The sequence below is a fragment of the Apium graveolens genome, chromosome 6 (assembly GCF_009905375.1).
Source record: "Apium graveolens cultivar Ventura chromosome 6, ASM990537v1, whole genome shotgun sequence".
Taxonomy (NCBI): domain Eukaryota; kingdom Viridiplantae; phylum Streptophyta; class Magnoliopsida; order Apiales; family Apiaceae; genus Apium; species Apium graveolens.
In genome coordinates, this window is record NC_133652.1 from 217,396,422 (window position 1) to 217,418,046 (window position 21,625).

The following is a 21,625-nucleotide window of genomic DNA, read 5'->3' on the forward strand; positions in this document are numbered from 1 at the left end:
CAGAGCTCTGATGAACGTGGCAAGTACCAGTGCAAGCGTGCCAGCTGAGGTATTGGCATTACCTCCACCACCCGCACCAACCCCGCAAGCAACAGCAAGGACATTTGACCTAAAGATGAAAGATGCTGTTCAGAATTCTGAGGTGATAGCAGGTACACTTTTACTCAATAATGTCAAAGCCAAAGTATTGATTGATTCGGGAGCCACAAGATCTTTCATATCAGAATCCTTTGTTGATAAGATCCAATGTGATAAAACGGTTATGAGTGAGGTAGTAAATGTGGTAATTGCGAACCAAGAGAAGATTCCTGTGAATCAATTTTGTCCAAAATGTGAGATTGATATTTCGGGATATAAGTTCTCAGCCGACTTGATACTCTTCAAGCTGGGAGAGTTTGACATAATCTTAGGAATGGATTGGTTAGGAGAGAATAGCGCGCAGATAAATTGTAAGACCAAGAGAGTGAATTTAAAGACGAAGAGTGGAGAGAAGGTAGTATTTAAGGGACAGAGGCAAGAGCGACTATTTCTTACAATTATTCAGGCTAAGAAGTTACTTAGAAAAGGTTGTGAGTCGTTCCTAGCATATGTAGTGGATTCAGAGAGAGGCAGCCCCAGCATGGAGGATATTCCTGTAGTTAATGAGTTCCCCGATGTGTTTCCCGACGAACTACCAGGCTTACCACCAGATCGACAAATTGAGTTCGAGATCAACCTTGCTCCAGGCACGGAACCAGTTTCAAAGGCTCCGTATAGGATGGCACCAGCAGAAATGAAAGAGTTGGCGAGCCAGCTACAAGAATTATTGGATAAGGGAGTGATACGACCAAGTACGTCGCCATGGGGAGCACCTGTTCTCTTTGTGAAGAAGAAAGATGGGAGTATGCGTCTATGCATAGATTACCGGGAGTTGAATAAAGTAACGATCAAGAACCGCTACCCGCTACCAAGGATAGATGACCTTTTTGATCAGTTAAAGGGAGCAAAATGTTTTTCGAAGATTGACTTGAGATCGGGATACCATCAATTAAAGATCAAGGAAGGAGATATTCCCAAGACCGCATTTAGGACCAGATATGGGCATTATGAATTCCTAGTAATGCCGTTTGGATTGACCAACGCCCCGGCCGCATTCATGGATCTGATGAATCGAGTATTTAAGAAGTATTTGGATAAATTTGTCGTGGTATTTATTGATGACATCCTTATTTATTCTAAATCGGAAGAAGAACATATGCAGCATCTCTGGATAGCATTGGAGATACTCCGACAAGAGAAGTTGTATGCCAAGTTTACCAAATGTGAGTTTTGGTTAAAGGAAGTTCAATTTTTGGGGCATGTTATTGGAAATGATGGAATTAAAGTGGATCCGGCGAAGATTGATGCAGTTATGAGTTGGGAGAGGCCAAGGACTCCTACGGAAGTGCGAAGTTTTCTAGGATTGGCCGGATACTATAGAAGATTCGTCAAGGATTTCTCGAAGATCGCCACACCATTGACCAAGTTAACCAGAAAGAATCAAAAGTTTGAATGGAGTGCAGAATGTGAAAATAGCTTTCAAGAGTTAAAACAAAAGTTGGTAACAGCTCCGGTGTTAGTACTTCCAGATGATCAAGGGAATTTTGTAATATTCAGCGACGCTTCACATAAGGGTTTGGGTTGTGTGTTGATGCAACACAGTAAGGTAATAGCATATGCGTCAAGACAGTTGAAGCCGCACGAGTTAAAGTATCCGACGCATGACTTGGAACTAGCCGCCATAGTGTTCGCACTCAAGATTTGGAGACACTATCTCTATGGAGAAAAGTGTGAAATCTACACGGATCACAAGAGTTTAAAATACATTTTTACTCAGAAAGAGCTCAATATGAGGCAGAGGAGATGGCTGGAATTGATTAAGGACTATGACTGTTCGATAAATTACCATCCTGGAAAGGCGAACGTAGTGGCCGATGCGCTGAGTCGGAAGGAAAGATTGAATGCAATGATAACATCAAAAGAGTTATCTGAAGAAATCGGAAAATTTGAACTGGAACTTTGTGCTTATGGGAAAGTCAAAGAAGTTTGTCATGCAATGACCTTTCAGCCAACACTAATGGAAAAGATAAAGAAGTGTCAAGAGGAAGTAATGGAAAAAGAGAAAAATCAGTTATCTGGAGAAGAGATTAATACTAAAAAGGATGAGCAAGGAATACTAAGGTTTTCATCCAGAATATGGATTCCCCATGTATCTGAATTAAAGAATGAGATCCTCCATGAAGCCCACCATTCGAAATTTTCAATCCACCCGGGAAGCACCAAGATGTATCAAGACTTAAAGAAGAACTTTTGGTGGCCAAATATGAAAAGAGACGTGGCAGAATGGGTTGCGAAGTGCTATACCTGTCAGAAAGTAAAGGCAGAACATCAACGACCAAGCGGATTAATTCAACCCCTGAAGATTCCAGAATGGAAATGGGAAAACATCGCTATGGACTTTATAGTAGGACTACCACGAACAAAGTCCGGACATGACACAATATGGGTTATAATTGATCGTCTTACGAAGTCGGCGCATTTCCTTCCAATAAATGAGAAGTCGTCACTGGACAAGTTGGTTCATCTGTATGTGCACGAAATCGTATTAAGGCATGGAGTACCTGTATCAATAGTTTCAGACAGAGATCCCCGATTTAACTCAAGATTCTGGAAGCAATTCCAGGAATGTCTTGGCACGAAGTTGAATATGAGCACGGCGTATCACCCGCAGACTGATGGCCAGAGTGAAAGAACAATTCAAACAATTGAAGACATGTTGCGCAGTTGTGCAATCGATTTTGCTGGAAGTTGGGACGACCACCTGCCATTAATTGAATTTTCATATAACAACAGCTATCATTCCAGTATCGGCATGCCACCATATGAAGCTTTGTACGGGCGAAGATGTAGATCACCAACAAGTTGGGATGAAGTAGGAGAAGGAAGAATTCTCGGCTCAGAATTGGTACAACAGTTGCATGACTCAGTCAAGTTAATTCAGAAAAGGTTGCTTGCTGCTCAAGATAGACAGAGGAAGTATGCGGATCCAGCGCGCAAGGATGTTCAATTCCAAATTGGCGAAGCTGTGTTGCTAAAAGTGTCACCTAGGAAAGGGTTGATAAGATTTGGCAAGAAAGGAAAGTTAGCACCTAGATACGTAGGTCCTTTTGAGATTTTGAGTCAAGTAGGAAAGGTGGCCTACGAGTTGGCCTTACCACCTCAGTATCAGCATGTGCATAATGTGTTCCATGTGTCGTTGCTTAAGAAGTACAATCCTGACGCTAGCCATGTGATAGAATATGAACCTGTAGAAATTCAGGCAGACCTGTCATTTGTGGAGCAACCGGTTGAAGTACTCGACTGGCAAGTAAAGAGTCTTAGAAATAAATCAGTAAAGTTAGTGAAAGTACTTTGGAGGAACCCTAAGGTCGAAGAGTCGACTTGGGAGTTAGAGTCTGATATGCATTCCCGGTATCCTCATCTGTTCTCTTAGATTCTGGGGACAGAATCCCTTAAGGGGGAGAGGATGTTACGACCGGCATTTTATGTAATATTATTTGTGAATAATATTAAGTTAAATAAAAATATATTCAATGCTTGTACGTTTGTGTGAGTGAAAATTTTTGCATTTTAAATTTGCTCTGGGTAGTATATGATTTTTCAAAGCAAGAATTTATTTAATTTCTTTATTTTTGATTTATAAGGAATATTCTAAGCTTTGGAAAAATTTTCTTTTAAAAGACATTTTGTACACAAATTTTGAAAATGATTTTATAAAGTCTCTAAAAATCCAAGTTATTTTATGGTATAAATTTTATAATTTTTGAACTTGTACTTTATTATATAAAAATAAATCTTTGGAAATTAGTTGCTTAATAATTATCAAATTACATGAATAACCTTGCATGCAAACTCTCTTCTATTTAACCAAAGGGCTAAAGAGTCAATAACCACCCCACTAACTCACAAATTGCTAGCCAAATTACCTCCTTGACCTTGCATGCAAACTTGCCTAACTTTGGCTAGAGGGTTACTCTTGTAATTTCTCACATCCACTCACTTGTGGGCAAATAAAAACCAAACAATCAAGATGATCACTCCACCATTTCTACATTTTTTCTCCCTCTCCTCTCCCTCCTCCCACCTTTCCTCTCGGCTTTTTGCCGAAGCCCTACCCCCCTCCCCTTTTCTTCATTCCACATTCAAGTTTCCACCTCCCATACAAGTAAATATTACTTCCTATATCATGATCATTTATATTCCAAAGAGTTTTGAGTAAAAAGTTTAAGTTTTAAAGTTGCATGTTAAGGTTTTAGTGAAACTCAAATATACAATCTTGATTCTTATGGATTTAAGGTTGTTTTTGAGAGGACTACAATGAATGGATAAGTGCCAAGTCATGAGAAGGAAAATCTTGATGATTTAATGGCCATTTCCATCCATTTCATTCGGCCATGACCATATGGGAGCCGAATGAATGGTCCTTGAAATCATTCTTGTTGTTTTGATCAATTTTTGCATGTTTATGTGATAATGACTTAAATTTTGTGGTGATAATTTGATAAAACTCCTTGCATGCTAAGTGATCATCTAGGTATACCTTATGCTAGGCTTGCATGTCAATTTTAAGATGGAATATATGTAGAAAATGGGTTGTTTTGGGTTGAAAAACCCGAAGGCATGCATGCATGTGGAATTCTCTTAGTTTGTTGTAAGATTTTGATCATTTGGAAAAGATTTTGTTAGTGAGCCTTAATTTCAGTAGGAATAATGTGATAATATGGATTTATGCTTCTTGTTGCATGGTAATAATTTGTGGTTATCTTTTATAAAAATATATATCATGTTGTTTCAAAAGCATAAAGGTTTATGAGTTGTAAAGAGTAGTCTCTTTTATTTTGCCATAGTTGCACCATAGGTAAGGATGATCTCACCAAGGGTATTTTGAGAAAAAAAAGAGTTAGTTCAGTAGAACACCAAGTATAGGTCTTGGTTTAAGTATTTAGTTGTTGATAATTGGGTTTGTCAAGTCAAAACCTTGGAAAATGAGAGTTATAGTTTCTGCAGAAAAATCAGTTTAGTACCCTGAGTTTAGAGTGAGTTTTGACCATGTCATTGATGGGCACTTTGAGGCCCAAGCCACCAGAAGTTAGTATGGGGAGTATATAATAGGTTTTAGGAGTTGGTTGGAGGTTTGCATGTCATTTGGTTAGGTGCACAAGTAGAATAACAAAATCTGTCCAGCAGGGGACAGTTTTGTTGCAACTTGGAAATAGGGAGATTTGGCCATGTCATGGGTAGGCCCTCATTAGGCCCAATTGGGCCTTAGTTAGAGGGTATGTCAGAGAAGTTTTTCCAACCATAGTTCATAGGATATGAGCTAGAACCATGTGTCACAAGTTAATTCTAGTCAGGGCATTTTCTGCCCAGAAAAACAGGGGAACCTTGGACTTTTAGCTTAGGCCCAAGAAGGCCCAAGCCAGGCCTTTGAGCCACATCAAGCTTGTGAGATGCCCTTAGGTCAGGAGAGTCTTGTGTAAAAATTTTGAAGAAAAACTTGTAGTTTAAGAGTGTCTAATGCACTCAAGAAACCTTAGTTACCATTCTGAAATTTGCACCAGTGAGCACTTTCACTTATCACATAGTTTTAGGACACTTAGAAGTGAGTATTAGGTCGACCACCATAGTTGTAAGATAGTGTAAGGTCAGTAGAACAAAAGGCACAAGTGAGGGTCAATAGGTTTTGGATAATTTAAGAAAGGCACATTGAGTTAGGAAGCCCAAATTCGAAGACTTCGTTTAGTTAGCGACCAAGTAACTTGAGTGGTGAGTCGAGATCATCCAAGCCTAGTGTGGCATTATGGTGTATATGATGTTATTTGGTATTAATATACGATATGTGATTATGTGGCTACGTGTGTACATTTAAAAATATAAATGTTGGATATGAATTAAGTGTGTATAGGCCTAAGTGCCATCTATGTTTAATTTCGGGTTATAAATAGGTTAAGATGGAAAGAATATATTATAATGAGGATTATTATTATTTATGTAGGATCTCGAGACGAGGGAAAACTTGCCATAAAAGTCGAGTGAAGCTCCAGTTGTTGCTCCTACCAGTCAGACCAGACCAGTCTATCTCAAGGCAAGTGATTCAACTTGACCTTCGCATTTACTGTAAACAGTTCATATATATATATCGATGCAATTATCCTGAGTCATTTTGATATATTTAAATCAAGAGTATCTTTTGTTTATCTGTGAGTTACATAGAGATGCCATGAACCCTCGAGTACATATTGCAAGTAGTTCAAAAGTCTTTCATGATAGTTTAATGCCATGATAAATTAGAGATGCGTTATAATATCTTATTAATCCCTTTTGTTTATCATGCTATTGATCCCTGAGAAATCTTGATGTTGCACCCTGATGCTTTGAATTCAACTCTTGAAATAACCTCGATAGAAACTTTATTTTGATACCTTAAAGCCAATCATTTCTTAAATACATTCATGATTGTTTGATAACCCTATCCTTACCCTAAAGCTTGATATCCTGTTATATACTGAGCTGATGATCACTTTCTTTATATTTTAACACCTTTATCCTATTTGTACCAGTGATGCCTATCTTCTTGATGTTCCAATACCTATACCTTGTCTACAACCATTGCTTTAAGCCTAGTTTGGCATTACTCTTTCATCTTATCCAATAGCCTGGCTTAATTTCCTTGTCTAAGTTCTTGTTTATGGAAACCTCTCAATTACCCTAATATAGTAAAGTCTAGTAGATCATGGCCCTGAGATTTAGTGTCATATTTCCAGTGTTTCAAGTTGATCTATAATCCCTTGATAAAAATAATTACAGTCAAAAGAGATTTTGTCATAAATCGGCATCAGTTTTTAAAATGATTAAAACGTGGATTTTTCAGTCCCAAAGGGGGACAAATGTTTTCTTGAATGGTGGATCTGGACTGAGACGCGAGTCCTTTCCACACTTATATTAGGCTTAAAAGTTGCCTAGGGATTCCCAATAATGTTTTAGAACCCAGCGAGGTTCGGGATTACTTCGCGGCTGATCACCGGCTGTAATCCGTAGCGTCATAAAATGATTTTGATTAAGTATGATTTTAAAATTTGTTTTGATGCAAGCAAAATGATGCCAACTCACGTAAGTTTTATCTCTCGATTATCATTGATTATGTCATTCCATTGTCATTCCTAAAGGTATATCCCGATTTATGCTTTGCGCTGTATTGTTTGCACTTGTTGAGCTTTTGGCTCACTTCTTGCTTTACCCTGATATTACAGCTAGCAGCCATGGTTAGATTCAAGCAGACTGCCCGTAAGACCTGTGATGCTGACGCTTATGTTCGAGCTCAGGTAGAATAAGTAATAATAGTTGTGTGAGGACTCGGTATTTGTAATCAGATGTAATAGTTGGTAGTGTTGGGCTGTTTCAAACCCTAAACTGTAAAGATCTTGGATTTTGGTTGTGTAATACTCTTTAAAATGATGTAATAGCTATAATTATTTTGCTATTTAAGTTGGGGGTGTGACAAAAATAGTCTTCTAATTGAAATAGGAATCTAGAATTCTGACCTGGCGCGGCCGCGCGCTTCACGAGCGCGGGCGCTGACATTCTGCTTCTCTGGCGCGGGCGCGTGCTAATACAGCGCGGGCGCCCGGTCTTCTGGAAAAACTAAAATTTCCTTCTTTTCTTACTGCAATGAGGTGGTCTTCACGAGCCTTTATTCTATGGACACCATCCTAACACCATATTAGCATCAAATTAATGCTAAATCACCTGAATTCCGGATTAATGCCTAAGATGCAAAAACACTAAAAAACATATTAAAACTCCAACAACTTGAGTACAAATACACCAATTCAGAGCTTTACGGAGTGTTAGATATATTTGATAATGTCATGACTAATATGATTTATGTTTAGTTTTCAGATCTTACTTAAACAGGACAAATCAGTACTTAACTGAAATCAACACTTATACTGAAGTCAGAACTTAAGTTATCAGTACTTAAGGTTCAGGATATATTTATCAAGAGATAATATCAGGACTTAAAGGAAACTTTCAGATAAGGAAGACGGCTGATTGAAAGGAAAGAAGATCAAGACAAATGTAAGAAGAGATATGCATGAAGAAGGAATTTTATGAAGAATGGAATACTTGGAAGAAAAGATATCTGATTGATATATTTTAGGAAGCAGAATTATAATCCATATCAATTAGCGATTATCTTGTAATTGTGTAGTATATAAAAACAGACATAGGGTTTACACTATAAGTATTATCGTTATCGAGTATATTATTTATTGTAACCCTAGCAGCTCTCGTGATATTTGTTCATCATTGAGAGAGGACAGTTCCATATTGTAACATAGTTTATTGCATTGAATAAAGTCTGTTTTCTGTTACTTGTGTTATTAAAATTCGATTTGATTGTGCTATACACTGTATTCAACCCCCTTCTACAGTGTGTGTGACCTAACAAGTGGTATCAGAGCCTATCTGTTAACACACAAATAGTTTAAGATCCAAAAATAATCATGTCTGAAGCAGAAACTCCAACCAAGCCCACCAAAACTGAAGAACCACCAAAGACTTAAATACATAGTCGATATGAGGCTATTAGAGTTCCCATACTGAAGCCATCTGAATATCCCATATGGAAGGTGAGGATGACTATGTTTCTGGAAGCTACTGATCCAGAATATCTTGACAGAATCCATGAAGGACCTCACAAGCCAACAAAACTCGCTGTTGTAGTTGCAGGTGAAGCAGCAAAGTCTGTACCAAAGGAGAAGAGTGATTACACTGCAGAAGATATCGCATGAATTGCTAAGGATACTAAGGTACGACACTTGCTGCATAGTGCCATTGATAATGTAATGTCAAACAGGGTAATTAACTGAAAGACTGCAAATGAGATATGGGATGCCTTGGAGACAAGGTGCCAGGGAACTGATTCGATTAAGAAGAACAGGAAGACAATACTCACTCAAGAGTATAAACACTTTGACTCAAAGCCTAATGAGTCACTGACTGATTTATATGACAGATTTGTCAAACTCTTGAATGATTTGTCACTAGTTGATAAGGAGTATGATATTGAAGATTCAAACCTTAAATTCCTGTTAGCTCTTCCTGAAAGTTGAGATTTGAAGGCAACAATTATAAGAGACAACTATAATCTTGATGAAACGACTCTTGATGAAATCTATGGGATGCTCAAGAATCATGAACTTGAGATAAAACAAAGAAGTAAGAGGAAAGGAGGAAAGTCAAGGACAGTTGCTCTTAAGGCTGAAGAAGAATTCCCCAAGGCAGCTACCTCAAGGAAAGGCAAGGGAAAAGTGCTCATCACAAAGTCTGATACTGAGTCATCAAGTTCTGATAGTGATTATGAATCAGAAACTGAAAGCTTGCCTGTGATGGATGCTGATGAAGAGATGATGAAGCTGTGTGCTCTTATGGTGAAATGAATCATAAGGATTACATACAGGAAGTTCAGGAAGGGAAAGAGGTTTTCCAGAAAAGGTGCAAGTTCTGATAAGAAGAATTTCAGAAAATCTGGAGGCAAAGGAGGGAAGTCTGACAAAGGAGATTACACAAATGTCAAATGCTACAACTGTGGTGAGAAAGGCCACATATCTCCTGATTGCAAGAAAGTGAAGAGTGACAAAGGCAAGGCTCTTGTCACAAAGAAGAAAAACTGGACAGACACTTCAGATTCTGAAAGTGAGGAGAACTATGCCTTGATGACAAATGTTGATATGGCAAATGCTGATAGCAGTCCTGAAGCTGCTGAGTTAAAGGTACCTCAAACTACTTATGCCTTTCATACTAATGATATTAATGAGTTGAGAAGATATCTTAAAACCATGTTTATTAGTTATAGAGATCAAACTTTAACATGTGAAAGATTAACTTCTGAAAATCTTGCTTGTAAAAAGAGGAATGATTATTTAGAAAAAGAGTTAGTCATGTTCCATCAAACTCGGAAAGATAGAGATTATGCTTTTTATGTTAGGGATGAAGTACTTAAAATGAATGAATCTCTAAAAACTGAGTTAGAAAAGGAAAGAGAGATTATCAGGACTTGGATTAACTCTGGCAGAACAGCTCAAAATTTGTTAAGTAGTGGAAATTGGAAAGGGGGCTTAGTTTATGGAGATGATAAGAATGATAAAGGAACTGTAGAAATTAAGCCTATAGTTGTTAAACAAAAGCCAAAGTTAAAACATGTTAAGTTTGTTGCTGTAAAGTCTAATACTAAGAAATCAGAAGTTAAAGAGGAATTAACTTCTGACAAACTAAAATAGGAAAAGACAACTGAAGTTAACATAGGCTTAATGACAAAGAAGCAGCTTAAGCATAAGCTGAAAGATGTAAAGAATATAAACAAGGTAAAGTCACCTAGGAAAAATAGGAATGGAAAGGAAGGTGTGAATAAAAGCAATGATTATAAGCCTGTTCCTAATGCTCCTAGAAAAACATGTCAAAACTGTGGAAGTTCTAACCATCTGGCTTCTTTTTGCAGGAAGAATAAGAACATAAACTCCTTACCTTCAAAGTCAGGAGTTAAGAGTCAGTCTGTTAGATATAGGCCACAAAATCCTTGTTTTCATTGTGGTAGTATATGGAATTTCATTTATACTTGTAAGGAATATCATAGTTTGTACTATGACTATTATCAAATAAAACCTTCTTTAAAGAAAGTTAGCATTGTTCCTTCTAGTGTAAGTTATGATACAAAGTCTGATAGTATAAATGCTGATAAGAAAAATGTTAACATAAACTCTGATGCTAAATCCGCTGCAAATGTTAACAAACTTAATAAGGCCACAGGATCCAAGCAAGTCTGGGTCCTTAAAACTAATCATTAGTGGTCTTTGTGATAGCAGGGCAACAGGAAAAACATCCTAGTTCTGGACAGTGGATGTTCAGGACATATGACTGGAAATAAAGCCCTGCTATCAGACTTTGTGAAGAAGGCTGGCCCAAGTGTTTCTTATGGAGATGGCAACATTAGAAAAACATTGGGATATGGCAATATCAATCTTGGGAATGTCATCATTAAGGAAGTAGCTTTGGTCTCAGGACTTAAACACAATCTATTCAGTGTTAGTCAAATCTGTGACAGAGGTTATCATGTTGATTTCTTTGATGAACACTGTGAAGTTATAAGCAAATCTACAGGCAAAGTTGTTCTGAAAGGATACAGGCATGGTAACATTTATGAAGCCAAACTTTCAATAAGTACTGATGGTTCTGCAATCTGTCTAATGAGTAGAGCATTAATTGAAGAAAGCTGGAACTGGCACAAGAAACTCTCTCATTTAAATTTCAATAATATAAATGAACTAGTCAAGAAAGATCTTGTGAGAGGACTGCCAAAGTCAGTATTGGCTCCTGATGGCCTTTGTGATTCTTATTAGAAGGCTAAACAAAGAAAATCTTCATTCAAGAGCAAGACTGAATCATCAATTCTTGAGCCATATCACCTATTACATGTTGATTTATTTGGTCCAGTGAATGTCATGTCTATTGCAAAGAAGAAATATGATATGGTCATAGTGGATGAGTTCACCAGATACACATGGGTGCATTTTTTGCACACAAAAAGTGAAACTGCATCTATCTTGATTGATCATGTCAAGCAACTGGATAAATTGGTCAAAGATTCTGTGAAAATAATAAGAAGTGATAATGACACTGAGTTCAAGAATTTGACAATCGAAGAGTACTGCAAAGACCATGGAATCAAGCAGGATTTTTCTGCTCCTGGAACTCCACAGCAAAATAGAGTTGTTGAAAGGAAGAATAGAACTCTCATTGAAGCTGCACGAACTATGCTTTATAAAGCAAAGCTTTCAACCTATTTTTGGGCTGAAGCCGTGCATACTACTTGTTTTACTCAGAATGCAACACTCATTAACAAGCAAGGAAAGACACCATATGAGATGGTGAAGAAAAAGAAGCCAAATCTGAAGTATTTTCATGTATTTAGATGCAAGTGTTTTGTTCTTAAGACTCACCCTGAACAGCTATCCAAATTTGATTTAAAAGTTGATGAAGGAATTTTTGTTGGATATCCACTTTCCATAAAAGCCTTCAGAGTCAACAATTTAAGAACAAGGGTTGTCATGGAATCTATCAATGTCTCCTTTGATGATAAGAAGATTATTGAACTTGAAGATTTCAATGATCATGATCAGCTGAGATTTGAAAATGAAGACTTAAATTCTGATACTGCAAATCCTGACAGTCTAAATCCTAATACTACAAACTCTGATGGATTAAACTCTGATGTTATTGTAACTGTGGTGACTACGCCAAAGGAAGATACACATGTGCAGGGGGAGTATACTGAAGATACAACCACATCTCAAGAAGCATCAGAACATACAACTGGCTCTTCAAGTTCTGATAAGCCAAATTCTGATAGTTCTGAAAACTTAAATTCTAAAGGATCCAACTCAGAGAGTATAGTTTCAGGGGGAGCATCAGAAAATATTGATGTAGATAGCATGGATAATGGGGGAGCATCCAGTTCTAGAGAAAACCTTCCATCTGTAAGGAAGTGGACTAAATCACATACACCTGACTTAATTATTGGAAATCCTGATGCATGTGTCAGAACTAGAACATCTAATTCAAGTGAATGTCTTTATAATTCTTTTCTTTCTCAGACTGAACCAAAGAAAGTGGAAGAAGCTCTTCAAGATGCTGATTGGGTGCAAGCAATGCAGGAAGAGTTAAATGAATTTGAAAGAAACAAAGTCTGGACCCTAGTGCCAAGACCAAAGAACAGATCTGTTATTGGTACAAAGTGGGTGTTCAGAAACAAAACTGTTAGTGATGGCATAATTACAAGGAATAAAGCAAGGTTGGTTATAAAAGGATATTCTCAACAGGAGGGAATTTATTATGATGAAACATTTGCACCAGTTGCTAGATTGGAAGCCATAAGGATACTTTTGGCTTATGCTGCTCACAAAAAGTTTACTGTCTTTCAAATGGATGTAAAAAGTGCTTTTCTTAATGGAGAATTAGAAGAGGAAGTATATGTTGAACAACCTCCAGGCTTTGTAGATCCCAAATATCCAAATCATGTCTACAGGCTTGATAAAGCACTTTATGACCTTAAGCAAGCTCCAAGAGCATGGTATGAGACTTTAGCTCAGTTTCTTTTGGAAAATGGATTTAACAGTGGAACTATAGACAAAACACTGTTCTACCTCAACCATGGAAATGACTTACTTTTTGTTCAGATATATGTTGATGATATCATCTTTGGTTCTACAAATGACAGACTTTGCAAGAAGTTTGCCAAACTGATGCAGTCAAGATATCAAATGAGTATGATGGGGGAACTTAGCTATTTTCTGGGCCTTCAAGTCAAGCAGAATGAAGAAGGCACTTTTATTTGTCAAACCAAGTACACCAGAAATTTGCTGAAGAAATTTGGAATGCAAGATTGTTCAAGTGCATCCACTCCCATGGCCACAGCAACAAAATTGGATAAGAATACTGGTAAATCAGTAGATATTACTGATTACAGAGGTATGATTGGCTCTCTACTCTATCTAACTGCTAGTAGACCTGATATTATGTATGCTACCTGTCTTTGTGCAAGATTTCAAGCAGATCCAAGAGAACCTCACTTAACAGTTGTGAAAAAAATTTCAAGTATCTTAAGGGAACAACTGATCTGGGATTGTGGTATCCCAGAGAATCAGACTTTAAACTTATAGGTTACTCAGATGTAGATTTTGCAGGTTGCAAAATTGATAGGAAAAGCACAAGTGGAAGCTGCCAATTTCTTGGAGGCAGATTGGTTTCTTGGTTTAGCAAGAAACAAAAGTCAATTTCCACATCAACTGCAGAAGCAGAGTACATTGCTGCAGGAAGCTGTTGTGCACAGATTCTTTGGATGAAGAATCAGTTACTGAATTATGGGTTAACATATTTTAAAATCCTTATTTACTGTGTTAATCAAAGTGCTATTGTTATGACTGGTAATCCAATTCAACACTCAATGACAAAGCACATCAGCATTAGGTACCACTTCATAAGGGAACATGTGGATTAAGGTACAGTGGAATTGCACTTTGTTCCAACATATCAACAACTAGGAGATGTCTTCACCAAACCACTGTGTGAAGTTCCTTTTACAAGATTGGTAAATGAACTTGAAATGGTTTCAGGTTCTTTCTCTAAATCTGTTTAGCTTTTGTTCTGATGCATCAGACTTTATGATCAGTATTTACAGATATTACTATCTTTGTGTATTCTGTGCTTAATCGAAAATTGCTTAAGTACCGATTGTTGTCTGATGTGAATTTCTAAACTCTGATAGTGACATGAATGTTTCTGTGATTACTCAATCCAATGAGGATAGATATGCTAGATGCTGACCTAGTAGTCTTTAATATACTAACAAATCCCATATTCGAAGTAATTATTTATGTGGAAATCTATTGACACAAGCAAATTCTGATATTGAGCTTAGTTAAGTTTACTTTGTCTATCTTATTACTATGTCAAAAACTAGAATAATGCTTCTCATCTGTAAGTTCTGATGTTAGTGAATCTGATGAATGTACTAAGTGATGATAAGCCTCACTTATCAAAAGAAAAGAAAAAAAAGGAAATAAAAATCAGGCACTCCTTTGAGATCTAGAGTAAAAACTGTGGAAGGGACGATCCAAGTGCATTGCTAGTATTAAGTAATATGCATCAGAAAAGCAAAAATAAATATTTTTCTTGGTGACTTTTCACACTCTATGATTACTGGAGAAATACTCTGATAATAGCATAAATTATGATAAGCAGTCGTGACTCACTTATACTGAGAAGCCACTGTAAAATGGAATTTCAAAAGATGCATAAAATGAGCACAAAACAGTTGAGGTGAACCATGCATGAACTCATTCTAAAGTAGACTTCAGAATCATGACAGATTTTGAGCAAAGTTCTTAGTTATGCCTTATTTCTAAGATGTAATGAAGTAAATCAGACTTTAATCCTTATCTGATATTTAGCTTACTGCACACACATACACTCCATATGAATGATGAAAATTACTGTGGTGATAAAGGATGTTTTAGATGAACAGTTTATGTGTCAGATTGCTTAAATTCTGAGGACAATTTATGATGGAAGTTCTGATGATTAAGTTCTGAAGAAATAAAATCAGAATCTGTGTGAAGCATTGCAGAAATAGGCATTCACTTTTCGAGTTAAGAAATCATGTTCTGATGACTGTTAAGTTCTGATATAAGTCTAAGTTCTAATATCACACTCTGATTCTTTACTTGACTTATTTGTGGTTAAAATCTGAAACAGTCTTCCTAAAAATCAGAATATGTTTGGGTGAAATATTAACAGTCAATACAATAAGGGTTAGTTGTACACCTCTATGTACAGTAATTTTTACTTGTTTCTTGTGTGCATTAAACCCTGTTTTACACTTCCAATGGCTGTTTTTATTCTCTTCAGTCTAGGGAGACGAGGTAGAATTATTTCTACCAATAGTCATTCAATTTTCCTTGCGTCTCCTAACATTCCATTGGCTATATAAACCAACACTTCATTCCAGCCATAGTAACTCATTTCATTTTATCTCAATCTCTATAACTCATTTATTTTTCTCTCTTCACAACCATGGTTCATTACGACTTAGCTCTGAACTATGATACTTTCACTCTCACAATGAGGTGTACAGAATGGCAGCATGAATGGCATATCACTGCCATTCCTGATGAGATTTGGGACTCGGTTTCCCAAGAGGTCCTTACAGACCTCTTGTTCTTTTACATGGACTACCATCGCCATCTTGAGCGACTGAAAGAGGAACGTTTGGAAGCTCTCCGTCAGCAAGAGCGTATTATTCGTCTTGCTATTCTTTTTGTTGAGAGTAGGAAGAAGAAATAATTTCTCCTACCTGTTTCTCTTCACCGTCAGCTTTGTCTGGCTTCTTAGCTTAGGACAAAAGCTGTTGATGTTAGGATTTGTAGCTTAGGACAATCTTGTATTTTTCTGATGTAATTTAAATTTCATGGAATGTATTTGCTCAATATATTAATGAAATTTTAAATTTATGCACGATTTTGTCTCTAAGTCGTTTGATATTCTGATGCATTTATAAATCCTGATTTACCCATATTCTGATGACCGTTTTAACTCTGATACAAATCAGTTCTGATTTTGACGTGTAAATATTTGCTACTTGGTTTCTTTATGGTCATTTTATGATTGGTCATATTTTTACAGAATATTGGTCTCGCAGTAAAAATAATTTATTAAGTGGGAAAAGTTTTAAATTTTAAATTAAAACTGAACTACCTTAATTAATGGGATAACTTGGTAAGTGGAACAGTTTTTCCTTGAAATACTGTATGTGATAAGTAATGGTTACTGTATTCCCATGCCTATTAATTATCCTTTATTGCTGCATGTCTGACAGGTGTCCAACGGTTACTTTTTCTACCGCGTATAAGTAAAAGAGAGAGAAGATTGTAAAATCTTTTATTTACTTTCACACTTTATCTCTCCTTATTTACTTCTATTCTCTCTCATCTCCTGACGTTTTTTTTCATACAGACATTTTATCAAACACCTTACAGGAAACCTTATTTCTCAATTTTTCTCATGGCACCTAAGGATTTGATTATAGATGGAGCCAAGTTTGTACCCAACAACTACGCTGCAATCTTAAACCATGCTGAAGCTCCATCTGATTTGCACTTTGTGCAAGATCTTCTAGCACACAGTGAGATTGGGTATGCGTTGACCCAACCTCAAGTCATTTCCAGCCAACAAGTTCTGACGTTCTGGCGGACTGGGCATTTTGATAATGGTGGTGCTACTGGTACTCCTAGCATTATTTTTGAAGTAAATGATGTTAAGCATGTGGTAACTCCTGGAGCAGTTCGTAAAGCTCTACACTTACCAGAAGGCTGCATTTTCTCAACACCAGAGGAACCCGTTCTTCAGCAGCTCATGGCCAATTTGGGGTATGAGAAGAGTTTGGCCAAGCTTGGAAAGTTGAAACGAGCACATATCAGAAATGAATGGAGCTTTTTCTTCGACTGCATCACTAAGGCATTCGCCAATAAGTGTTCCAACTTTGATGTCATTCCAATTATGAGTCAACACATCGGGTATGCTATTATTCACCAAACTCATTTTGATTTTGCAAGTGTTGTGCTAGGCTTTATAGGGGATAGGATGACAGAGGATATGAATGTCGTATACTTTGCTAGATTCGGTCAGCTTATATATACTTTTTGTTGTGCTGATGACCCTCAACTAGCCAGTTCTTTATTTCCACCCTTTAAACTTGCAAAACGGGCTTTTAATGATCCGGTAAATGCTGACCTTAAGAAAAAGGTAGTTAGACCCTTACAGATACCTCAGTCTGTAAAAAAGATCCTGGTAAATGCTGATCCTCAAACCTACAGATCTGTTTATCCTGATGTACAACCCACCAACACATCCCAGACACCATAACAACCATCAGAACATACGACATATACATCTCAGCCTACTCAACCCTCTATCAGAACATATATCAAACCTTCACAGATATCTCAACCTTCATCATCAGCATATACTGTGAGGCCTTCATCTTCAAAGCCCAAGAGGACAAAGACTGTACCTCAGACACCACAGAAGAGAAGGAGGATTGTTCTGAGAGATGAGTTAGACAGTGAGGAACAGGTTGCTGTGTCAGAACCTGTTGTCAAAGAAGCTGAGAAGGTCTCTTCTCAGAAGGATACTGGAATTGGGGGATCTAAGCTTCTCAAAAGGCTTAAAAGGATGTATTTCGATGAAACTCCCAAGGAATTTCCACCTTCAAAGAGATACAAGAAACAAAGAGCACAAAGGTACATGGCTGAGTCAGTTTCAGAGGATGAGGAAGCAGCAGCTAAGGAAGGAGATCAGGAATCTCTGATCTCAAAAGAGCCAGAATTTGCTGAAGCCACTGCATCTACACTTCCATTGTCACCAACTCAGGAAACTGCTCAAGATAAAGTATCAACACCACATGTGTCTCCTGTCAATGAACCAGTATATACTGCAGACCCAAGCACAAGTGCTGAGATTGATATTCACAACCTAATTGTGCCTGAGGTTCTCTATTTAGAAGCTCCAACATCTCCAATTAATCCATCAACAACACCAATTACTGATGCTAATGAAACTCCAGAATTGTCTACAACACCTTCTCTGCATCTAGACATTGATGATCAGATTATAGGTGAGCATCAGAATATGGCTGTTGATCAGAACTTAGAAGCATATCAGCACTTAGAGGATGATGTTGAAGCCTCAATAGCCTCTCGTACTGTTCTTTTATCAGAGGATGTTGACTCTGTAAGTTCTGATGCTACAAATGCTGATGATACTGGTGATGCTGCTACAAAAGAAGATGCTAATACAGCTGGTCCATCAGGACATGCACCTCAACAAACTGTTCACAAAAGTGAGATAGTCAAGAAGTTTATTACAGGGGAAGCACCAGTACCTTGGAGTGAAACTCCTAGAAGACAGGAGTGGACTAAGGAGTGGAACACAGTCACTTTTGTTCCATCTGAGAAAATTCTTGCTGAGCACTTGGCAAAAGCTGATGAAATGCTAATTAATGATGATTTCAAGACACAGCTACGAGTTACTGCATTGAGTACTAGACATCTTCAAGGTCTACATTCAACAACTCATGCCGAGGTGCATAAAATTCAGGAAGAATTACTCAAGCAAGAAATGACTAAGAAAATTAAAAAGAAAAGTTTTTTCCATCCTACCTTTGACAGAGTTGCTTACATTGAGAAAACCCAGGAGAAAAAACAGTCTCAGATTGATGAAATTTTGAAAAATCAAGCTTCTCAGCAATCTCAACTTGATGAAATCCAATCCTCAGTGGAATTACTAGTCTCTCTTCTTTTACCTGCTGATGCCAAAAAGGGGGAGAAAGAAATTAAGTCCAAATGCAAAACTGTTAAGACACTGAAGGGGAAGGATAATGAAAAAGATGACCTGGGAAACTCTGGAATGGGTGGAGGTCATGGTCAAGGTAGAAGTCTCTCATCAAGAAGAGCTGGAACTACAAGTCATAGAACAAGTTCTGATACTGGGAGAAGAATAACCTCTGATACTGGTAAAAGGATAAGCTCTCATGAACTTTTGGATCTTGATGAAGAAATTTTAAGACAGTTATTTCTGAAAGAAAATCCAGGAATGGACTTTGAGAGTCTAATGGAAGAAGAAGCTAGACTTAAGTCAGAAAAAGTAAAATTCTAAATCTGAAGCTTCTGTTGGTAAAAAGAAACTTCCTAAGGTCAAAGGCATTGTGATAAAGAAAGGACAAATCTTGAGACAACCAAGGCTAAATCATAATTGCAGATAGATCCAAGGTCCAAGGGAAAAGAAAAAGTTGGTGAACCTATAAAGGTTTATGTGCCTCCTATGGATGAAGAAATTTCTGTTGAAGATGCTGATCTAACTTTGACTTCAAGAAAGATTTCTAAGACAACCTCTAACATGGCTCAAGTTGTTTAGAGTCAAGATATAGTTAGTTCTGATATAACCATGAAGCAAGCAACCTCTGACATAGCTCAAGTTGACTTGATATCAGAAGATAAATCAAAGGAAACCTCTGACATTGCCCATGTTAAATCCTTAAGGTTACTCCTACCAGGTTTCACTAAAGCCAAATAGACTCAACCTTTGAAGACTGCAGCAAGTGGTTTTGAAGCAAGGGTGGTTACTGGAAAGGAAGATAGAGATATATCTGGATTGGGTAGTGCTGATGAAAGAAGAGTACAGAACACAACCAATGATCCAACTTCCTTAAGTGAACCAGGTGTTGGAGCAACTCCTGAAAGATTGAATCAACTAGAATTTGTACAGATGGTTTATCATACCTACTTGAAAGAACACATCTTGTTATATTTCATGATAGATGGTAGGGTTTACCATATAAGGGAAAATGCTATTCCACTGAAGTATTTTGAAGAACTGGAACATGTTTTATTCTTACTTCAAGTGAATGACAGAATAACAGAAAGTGCTGCAAACTATTTGAAGACTCAAATTCAGAGACAGAAAAGATTTTATTCTGTAAAGTCTAACAGCACATATCTTCCAAAGTACAGAGATCCCAAGGGTGATATTGTTGAGATGAAGCCTAACTCTTCTAAGATTATAACTACCTTTCTGGGTTATAAGGCTGTAGAATTCAATCTTGAGTCTGACAAGGCATATTTGATCAGACTGGATCAGGACATAAGGAAAGCTAAAATTAATGATGTCAGGGCTGCTATCTTCCAAACTAGTGAAGATTCTGCAGAACTCAAAGATGCTAAAAGGAAGATGATTGAAGAACTCAGATATGCTGAGAGATGTTTGTTAAAGAACTATCTCAGAACAACTCCTGACATCAGAGATATCAGAAAGTGAAGCCAAGTCAAGATCTACAACTGCTCAAATTCTGATATATATACAGACTAAAGTTGTTATCAGAAGTTAAAGTTGGTAAAGCTTTAAGGACTGTAAGTTGTAGTTATCTAGTCAATTTCTCATGTATTTGTACTTAATGTTTTTGACATCATCAAATATCTGTTAAACTTGTATATTATGCTAATTTACAAGTTGGGGGAGATTGTTAGATATATTTGATAATGTCATGACTAATATGATTTATGTTTAGTTTTCAGAGCTTACTTAAACAGGGCAAATCAGTACTTAACTGAAATCAGCACTTATACTGAAGTCAGAACTTAAGTTATCAGTACTTAAGGTTGAGGAGATATTTATCAGGAGATAATATCAGGACTTAAAGGAAACTTTCAGATAAGGAAGGCGGCTGATTGAAAGGAAAGAAGATCAAGACAAATGTAAGAAGAGATATGAACGAAGAAGGAATTCTATGAAGAATGGAATACTTAGAAGAAAAGATATCTGATTGATATATTTTAGGAAGCAGAATTATATTCCATATCAATTAGCGATTATCTTGTAACTGTGTAGTATATAAACACATACATAGGGTTTGTACTATAAGTGTTATCGTTGTCGAGTATATTATTATTGTAACCCTAGCAGCTCTCGTGATATTTGTTCATCACTGAGAGAGGACAGTTCCATATTGTAACAGAGTTTATTGCATTGAATAAAGTCTGTTTTCTGTTACTTGTGTTATTAGAATTCGATTTGATTGTGCTATACACTGTATTCAACCCCCTTCTACAGTGTGTGTGACCTAACACAGAGGATTATAAAGTGTCACTAAATGCCACTAAACATACCCCCAAACTTGAATCGATGCTTGTCCTCAAGCATAAACAGACTCAAAGAACAAGTAACAAAAATGCCATGAATGCAAACTATATTGAATGCAACGATCCCCATAGAATAACTAAACCAATCAACAAGCAACATCTCAACAAATATAGTTATTCACACAAAGGTCAATCAAACCCCACAAAATAAACTACAAACCAGGAGTGCTGGGCAAATGCTTACAGATATACTATGGCAACTAGATCAATAATCATGACTCACTACTCATCAAAGCAAT